Source organism: Penaeus monodon, chromosome 44, assembly GCF_015228065.2.
Source record: "Penaeus monodon isolate SGIC_2016 chromosome 44, NSTDA_Pmon_1, whole genome shotgun sequence".
NCBI lineage: Eukaryota > Metazoa > Arthropoda > Malacostraca > Decapoda > Penaeidae > Penaeus > Penaeus monodon.
Genome location: NC_051429.1, coordinates 972,640 through 982,639, shown reverse-complemented (window position 1 = coordinate 982,639; position 10,000 = coordinate 972,640).

The following is a 10,000-nucleotide window of genomic DNA, read 5'->3' as shown; positions in this document are numbered from 1 at the left end:
TAAATATATATATATATATATATATATATATATATATATATATATATATATATATATATATATATATATATATATATATATATATATATATATATATATATATATATATATATATATATATATATATATATATATATAATATTTATTACTTTTGTTCTGTATGTATTCGTGTGGCAATATAAATTTAAATAAATTGTTTTTTTATTGAATTTATAATATTTATTATAAAATCGTTTATGATGATATTTACCATAATATATAGTGCATGACATGGAATACTTTCCATTCCTAGGATGACGATGCGTGTCCACGCCGACTGGATGCCTTTGGCCCCACTCACGGACGAGGATATATATGACACAGGAGTTAGTATCAAAGAAGAGCTTAACGAAAATATTTCCGAGGATATTTGTCTTGAAATTAAGGAAGAGGAATTTGTTTATGGAGATAAAGAGACAGATGAAATGGACTACGAGAAAGTGAAACATCTTTTCTTTCATAATCTTGATGAACCAAGTCATGAATCAAATGCAATGGAGATGTGTAACTTGGTTCAGGATGTTGATGGCATGCTGTTATCTAGTAGGCCCTACGAGAGTACATATAAAGGAGATGCCATACAGTTGTGATATTTGTAATGAGGTCTTCACATCCAAAAACGTTCTAGAAAAGAATAACATGAATACATACTAACGAGAAGCCATACAGCTGTGATATTTGCAAAAAGGCTTTTCCACATAAAGATAATATCGTCATCCATAAGAGTACATATAAAGGAGAAGCCATAAAGCGGCAATATTTGCAACAAGGCATTCTCACATAATCATAATCACATTAGCCATATAATAGTACATAATGAAAGTAACCATACTGCTGTAATATTTGCATATAATATTACATACATATAATATTACATACGAAGGAGAAGCCATACAGTTGTGTGATATGCTGCTGTTGTAAAAACTATATTAACTAAAATATTTAGCCATTTGACAGTACATATAACGGAGAAATCACATAATTATTTAGTGCAATTGTCAAAAGTTTTATAGCATTGCCTTTACTGATTTATGCTGTGAATAATATACTTAATGTGTAGTTCTTTCAAGAACAATAAAAAGTTTATATTCAATGACCTTTTTTAAATTCTTCATGGAATTCTTTGTTCAGGTAAGCTCATATATGCTATTAGTTAACAGGGGCAGTCAAAACACTGCTACTACCGGTCATGGCATTCGAGAAAGCTGCTCTTCCGCCACCTTAGTAAGGCAACTGGTTTGGAAAACTTCGGCCTTTTTGAAAAGAGGGTTTTAACTTCTTCTGTGATCCTCCTATTTTAATTAAAATAAGGAAATTCATGCATACCATAAGAAAATGAAATGAAAGAAGACCGACACACACACGTCTATATCTAATCTATCCATCTACTAATCTATCAATATATATATATATATATATATATATATATATAAATTATAAAATATATATATATATTCTAATATATATATAAGTTACATATATATATATATATATATAATATATAGATATAATATATAAAATATATATATATATATAGATATATATATATCTATCTATAATATATATATATATATATATATATATATATATATATATATATATATAATATATATATATATGTTTACATATATATATATATATAAAGTAATATAAAAATATATAATATATATATATATATATACTATATATATATATATATATATATATATATATATATATATATATATATATATGAAACATACATACATTATATTATCAAACAGCATCATATTATTTTTATCATTTTATATATATTATATTATCATTATATTATAAATATATATAAAATATATGTATATACATATATACCATAAAATGAAATGATGATAACTAGATTATGATGATATAATTATAATTGTTATATTATATACATTATATTAATAATGATGTACCATGATGATAATACAGAAAGAATTGTTAAATTATATAACATAAAAATATATAACTTCTATATGAATATAATATATTTAAAAAATGTGTGTGTTGGGGGTTTAAACTATAAGAATTCATATTGATAATAATGTTTCTCCATGATTGAATCTTGCGTGAATGCTTTAAATTGGACGTAACATTCAAGAAATTAATGCTATATCTATCACTATAAAATAAATGAATAAAAAAATCTAATAAATGCCTGTTATTTATCCTTTTAGACCTAATACTGATTTACTATAGATATATATAAAATTATTAATATATTATTATTTATATATATATATATAATTAAAGATATATTACAGATATTTAAATGGTCTTCTAATAATGATACTAAAAATAAATATATCTCAGTCAAGGAAACTCAGTATCTGTTTAGCTTATTGAGAACAGACTGTGATTAAAGGGGTTTGTCGCATAGACTGGGAAGGTCAGTTTCTACGGGTTGGAGAATGTTCGCTTAAGGAACGGACTATAAACCTTAATATACTCGTCTTATATCAGGTCAAGGAGGAACTGTGGCACTATTCACAACGATGACGAACAACTAATAAGGGAGGAAAACACCCGCGTTTGTTTCCGCTTCAAGACGAGTTTCATTGGGACGTGACAGCGTAGTCAGCGGCGTCATTACGGGTAGAAAGTGTACCAAAATCAATGAAATCGACTAGAATCCTTCGGGCAAATCCCTACACCTATAATCAGTACCAAGGAGGAACTGTGAACATAATTACCCAGTAAAATCGGAAGCTAAAGAGAAAATCAGCATCTCCCATCAGATGCGAAATTTTTCTCGCACAGTGAAACAGAAACGTAGGACGGCGACATTGTGCGGCCTGAATTACACAGTCACTCGAAATCGCCCGGATTCCTGGTAACGTGCCTACGGACAAGACGGATCATTCCATAGGACGTGAATGTTCTGTGTGACCATGCCTTGACCCAGTAATATCTTGGTACTTAAGGGGGCCATACATGCCCACATCTCCCTATCGTGCCGAAGTAACTTTCTCGATAGTGAGAACCCACTGCAAACCCGATAGGACGCAGATTCCCTTCGTGCTCCTGATTAGCGGCTCCAGCCGACATTCACTGCTCTTGTATGGAGAATAAGGGAATCAAACCTCGGAAATGCAAGAACGGGACGTGCGATAGACAATTTTAATGTTGAAATGTTAACCTGCTCCTCGCCCAGCGCCAGCGGCACTTCTGGAAGTGTGTCACGATGAGCGACCTCCCAAAATCCCTTTATGAAGGGACTTAAGACCTGCTAACCCCAGACAACCTTAACGTGTTACATCAGAGGGAATGAACATACTGACAGCTTTTACCTTGGCCTCGTTAGGGGCAATACTGCAGCACACTGAAGGAAATCTAAACGCGATGGAAGAGATTTACACTTACCGTTTTGTTAAACCTGCATCGAAAGCTGAAAAACCTGCGCAACCGCGCTCATGGTCTGATCGAGGTGAAAACCAAAAGGTCTAAATACTAGCACCTGCTCAGTAATGCAAACCCTGCGGACGAGAGCATAGACGAAATAAACGTCAGAGGTGAAATCCTGGACCCATAGTGACACCCGGAACTCAAGTGAACCCCCATTGCATCGAGAATGAGTGTTGCTGCTGTCTCTGCCAGGGGGACCTGAAGGAAACCTTTCGAGGTCAATGGAAAAGACCTTACTCCTTTACCTGTCTTAAATGCGAAGGTGGAATGAAAGGTGACGGAAACGGTTACCTTTTTGAGGCGGCGAAAAATCGCAACAGGAGAAAACCAGGAGCTTCCACCAGCAGCATCGGGCCTGACCACGGGCTATCAATTGAACACCCTTGCTGCAGAAACGCGCAAGTTCATCCTCGCACTACGCCTCGTGCGGAATCTGAAGGGAATAACACAGCTTGTTCCGGCTCTAGAGATAGAGCTACCCTGTGCTTCTGCCTAACGGACGGCCGTGTCAGTAAAATGTCGGGGTGATATTTAACAACTTGCACTAGTATCGTCCTTACCCTGCAAATGCGAACACCTGCATAGCTTGCTAATGTGCAGAGATGGGTGCGAATGATGTGGCGTGGGAAACAGCGCAGAGAAAGCTGACGCGGCAGTTCAAATCAGCAAGGAGATCCGAACCTCACAATCATTAATCTGACACAATTATAGACAAAGGGGAGCGGTAAGTATCAAGGACTTGGACCCTAAGGTATAACGAGAGGGAGAGAACGTCCCTTTTCGTCGAATTCTAGGGAGAACAAGCATGTGCCTATTTTACCAACCAAGCCGCATTAACGACGTCTGGAAAGGGCGGAATTACAAGGAAATCCCGCGCCACAAATGCAAACCATATTTCCACCCACATTCGATGCTGCTGGCGGATGATGGTAGATGGCCGCGATTGCGTGAGTATTTAGCATGCCAGGGACAATTCCATGATGAATAGAGTGAGACCTAGAAGGACTCGTAGAAGTCATGGAACGTGAGGGAGATAGAATCGGTTGTGGAGGAGAGATAGGGGGAGGAGGTAATTGCGGGGAAGAGACAGGGGAGGTAGGGGGAGGGGTCAAGGGAGGACGAGTAGGAGAGGAGAGTGATGTGTCCGTGCGTGTGGTCGTGTATGATGAATGACACAACCGAGACGTGTCGCTGTTTGTGGTAGATGCGGAACCAAGCATGCTAGGGTGAAAGGGGTCTGGGTGTTTCCAGATGGAACTCGGCTCAATTAGCTTATAAACATCACCTTGAATTTCCACCTCATTCTGCTGCGGTCGCAGAACCATACCAGAACGATATAGAAAATCATGGCCAAGGAGCAGTTCGTCGTAGTGAAGGGTTACCATAGTTTCCCCGGCCATTTGCTCCTTGGCCATGATTTTCTATATCGTTCTGGTATGGTTCTGCGACCGCAGCAGAATGAGGTGGAAATTCAAGGTGATGTTTATAAGCTAATTGAGCCGAGTTCCATCTGGAAACACCCAGACCCCTTTCACCCTAGCATGCTTGGTTCCAAATCTACCACAAACATCGACACGTCTCGGTTGTGTCATTCATCATACACGACCACACGCACGGACACATCACTCTCCTCTCCTACTCGTCCTCCCTTGACCCCTCCCCCTACCTCCCCTGTCTCTTCCCCGCAATTACCTCCTCCCCCTATCTCTCCTCCACAACCGATTCTATCTCCCTCACGTTCCATGACTTCTACGAGTCCTTCTAGGTCACTCTATTCATCATGGAATTGTTTCCCCTCAGCATGCTACAGATACCTCACGCACACATCACGCGGCCACATCTCACACATCATCCCGCTCATCAAAGCATCGAATGTGGGTTGACAATGATGGTTTGGCGCACTTAGTGGCGCGGGAGTCTGTAGTAATTCCGCCTTTCCATGACGTTCTGGTTTAATGTAACGGCTTCGGTTGGTAAATATGGCACATGCTTGGTCCTCCCTGAGAATTGTCGAGTAAAGGGGACATGTGTTCTTCCCTCTCTGTATACCTTGCGGGAGGGGAGTGCGCAAGTCCATGTGATGAACTTAACACCTGCCCCTTTGTCTATTAATAGTGGTGTCAGATTAATAGATTGTGAGGTCACGGATCTCCTGATAGCTGATTTTTGAACTGCCTGCGTCAGCTTTCTCTGGTGCTGTTTCTTCCACGTCCCCTCATTCAGCTGACCCATTCTCTGCAGCATTAGCAAAGCTATGCAGGGGCCATTCGCATTTAGCGAGGGTAAGGAGATACTAGGCAAGTTGTTAAATCAATACCCCGACATTTTACCGACCACGGACCGTCCGTTAGGCAGAACGCACATGGTAGAACACTCTATTACTCTAGAGCCTGGATCTAAGCCTGTGTATATTCCGGCATACAAGATTCCGCACAGCAGGCGTCAGATTCTAGAGGAGGAAGTGCGCGGTATGCTGCAGCAAGGGCTGATTCAACCTTCGACTAGCCCGTTGGTCAGCGCCGATGCTGCTGGTGCCGAAGCGTCAGCATGGTTTTCGTCCTGTTTGCGATTTTCGGCGCCTGAACAAGGTGACCGTTCCGTCACCTTTTCCTATTCCTAACCTTCGTCAGCTCTTGCAAGACATTGGTGGAAAGAGTAAGGTCTTCTCCTCCATTGACCTGGCGAAAGGTTTCCTTCAGGTCCCCCTGGCAGAGGACAGCCGCCCATACACTGCATTCTCGATGCATGTGGGTCACTTTGAGTTCCTGGTGTCACCTATGGGTCTCAGGATTTCACCTCTGACGTTTAGTCGTCTTATGGCTCTCGTCCTGCAGGGTTTAATTAATGATCAGGTGCTAGTCTATTTAGACGACATTTTGGTTTGTTCACCTTCGATCAGGGACCATGAAGCGCGGTTTGCGCAGTGTTTTTCAGCGACTTTCGGATGCGGGTTTAACAATTAATCCGGCTAAGTGTAAATTCTTCCAGTCGCGTTTAGATTTCCTCGGTCATTCTGTTAGTGCTGCAGGTATTGCCCCTAACGAGGCCAAGGTAAAAGCTGTCAGTATGTTCCCCATTCCCTCTGATGTAACACAGGTAAAGTTGTTCCTGGGGTTAGCAGGTTTTTATAGACCGTTCATTAAGGATTTTGGGAGGATCGCTGCACCGTTGACACACCTCCTCAAGAAAGATGTCCCCTGGCGCTGGGGCGAGGAGCAGGTCAACGCATTTTCAACATTACAACATTGTCTATCGCACGCTCCCGTTCTTGCATTTCCGAGGTTTGATCTCCCCTTCATTCTCCACACAGACGCGTCGAATGTTGGGCTAGGAGCCGTTTTAATGCAGGAGCACGAAGGGAATCTGCGTCCTATCGGGTTTGCTAGTAGGGTTCTCACTAGTGCAGAGAAAAATTACTCGGTCACCGATAGGGAGATGTTGGCGATTGTATGGGCTCTTAAGTACTTCAGAGATATTATACTGGGGTACAAGGTCATGGTTCACACAGACCACATGCCGCTCACGTCGCTTAATGGTAATGATCCGTATGGTCGTAGGGCACGTTACAGGATATCCTGGGCGATTTCGATGTGACTTTTGTGTATATTCAGGGCCGCGCAAATGTCGCCGCTGACACGCTGTCACGTGCGCCAATCGAAAACTCGCAATCTTTGAAGCGGGACGACGCTGCTGATTTCCCCCCTTCATTTAGCTTGCCTTCGTCAGCTGTTGTGAATAGTGCTTCACAGGTTCCTCCCTTGGAACCGCTGAATAAAGACGAGGTATATGCTGCCCAGCGTGCCGACAAAATTTACGGCCAGATCATTCGAGCCTTAGCCAAGGGCGCGGCAGTCCCCAAGGTTAAGGGGTTGCCAGTTAAGGAATTTTTTCTTGACGACACGGGACTGTTATTTCGGAGATCCCAGCCGAAGCGAATTATGGGTCGCAGACGGATCGTCCGAGAAGTCCTGGTGGTGCCGGAAATTTTAGTGCCGCGTGTGTTGAAGTATGCTCATGAATACCGTGAGGCAGCACATTGTGGTGTTCATAAGGCAGTGCAGTTGACCCGTACCCGGTTTTATTTTCCACGGTTAGTAACGAGGGTAGCTAATCACGTCAGGTCTTGCAAGACGTGCCCAATAGTGAAATCTACCTGAGCCGGGGTGACATCCATTAATCAAGGAGTTTGGCTAGGCAGCGTGACATCTATAAATAGTGAAATCTGCCTGAGCCGGGGTGACATCCATTAATCAAGGAGTTTGGCTAGGCAGCTGCTGCCCTCCTGGGTCATGACCTCACCTTCGGCGATAACGAGAAACGCCTGGAGGGGGTAGCCGAGGGCAACAGCTGTGCCCCCACGCCCTAGGCTGGAAGTGACCTGGGCGCCGAAACCTGGGCAGTGTCGTAGATGTTTAAGGATGCATCGTCCGTCTAAGTGCTCTGCTAAGCAGTTCTGTCCGTACTGGAACAAGCAGGGTCACGTGTTTAATGAGTGCACGTGGTTTCCGGACCAGGTGGCGATCACCCTTAAATTCATCGCGAGAATGAACAGGGACGGTACTTATAGTAAGCGGGTGGTTCATTTTTTAGAGGAAGACATGGCAGGGTTCGAACCGGGAGAAGTGCATTGGTCTCCGGTGTAGTTACGTCGTCTTCTCGGTCTCGTGTCGTTAGTGCTGGTATACCGAACACAGGAGCGGGCCCCCCTCTCTTACCTGCTAAACTTAATGGGAAAGTCGCATACTCCTTCATTGATACAGGAAGTTGCGTCAGTCTCGTGAGTGAACGGGTGTTAGAGGAGTTTCAGCTCTCGTCGGAGGTATCGCCAGCCAAGGTTTGTGTTAGAGGTGTGACTGGATCTAAGCTAGGTGTAGCTGGAACTACGTATGTAAGATTGAGGTTTGGAAATATAATATTTCCAAACCTCAATCTTACATACGTAGTTCCAGCTACACCTAGCTTAGATCCAGTCACACCTCTAACACAAACCTTGGCTGGCGATACCTCCGACGAGAGCTGAAACTCCTCTAACACCCGTTCACTCACGAGACTGACGCAACTTCCTGTATCAATGAAGGAGTATGCGACTTTCCCATTAAGTTTAGCAGGTAAGAGAGGGGGGCCCGCTCCTGTGTTCGGGATACCAGCACTAACGACACGAGACCGAGAAGACGACGTAACTACACCGGAGACCAATGCACTTCTCCCGGTTCGAACCCTGCCATGTCTTCCTCTAAAAAATGAACCACCCGCTTACTATAAGTACCGTCCCTGTTCATTCTCGCGATGAATTTAAGGGTGATCGCCACCTGGTCCGGAAACCACGTGCACTCATTAAACACGTGACCCTGCTTGTTCCAGTACGGACAGAACTGCTTAGCAGAGCACTTAGACGGACGATGCATCCTTAAACATCTACGACACTGCCCAGGTTTCGGCGCCCAGTTAGCCACATGTGGTCGTGGGTTTTTGCGAGCAGTCACCGAGGGAGAAGGCGCGACAAAGTACTGCGCTCCAGAGGGAGGCTCCGGATACGCACGCGAGGGTGGGGGAGGGGGGGATTGCTCAGCGCAGCGGTACGCGGGCGCGGGCGAGGTACGTCTATTTCCTGCCTTCGTCCGCACTGGCGGTTCACGCCGCGGTTCATTCCGCCCCGAACTGTTATATTTGGCATTATTACCCTTGTTTTTCCCTGCTCTAACCACATTTGCAACCACCTGCACATTTCCACCCTTGTCTGACATCTCATTCGCGAGGACTTCAGGAAGCTTATCGAGTGAAGCACTGTCGACTTTATCCCAAACTCGTTTGCGCACAGCTGGAGAGATTGAAGACACTAACCACGCTTTAGCAAAATGTTCAAAAACTGCCGCGTGCGATGTGCTCTGAGTAACACACTGCTTCAGACACACCGACGCGTCTGATCCCGGGATAGACTGCGCCCACTGCATAAGCTTTACGCGAAATTTATTTAGATAAGATGAAAGATCATTTTTAGAAAAGGAAGTGGGTTTTGATTCTAATAATTCTACGAGTCGTAGATGGTGATTCTCCGTCTGCCTCGAAAATGTTGAAGTGAAAATACTCTTCAACATTCCATACGACTTTTGATCTTCCGGCAAATGATTAAAAGAATCTAGCGCCTCAGCCACTCTCGGGATTTCGTGGTTGAGTCGCATTCTGGCCGCCACGAGGCACGATGTAGCAAAATGCTCGGACTCCCGTCTAACCCCTGAATGGATTACTGTGTCTTCCACATCCGCAAAGAATTGGTCAACAGAGACGTTGAACCCGAGAATTTTGAAGCAACTTGTACATCGTGGGAACCATGACGGGATTCATGTTTGCCGCAGCCGTAACAAGGGTGAGGTCAGAGGAGGGGGGTGGAGTTGGAGAGAGAATGGTTTCTGTTTGTTTTGCGAGAGAAGGAGGGAGACAAATTCAGAAGTAGATGGTGTAGGAGAAGATGAGCGAGAAGAAGTAAGAGAGAGTCAGAGTCTTAGGGGAGAAACCTAGCGAAGTCTGCAGAGCCCTTACGACA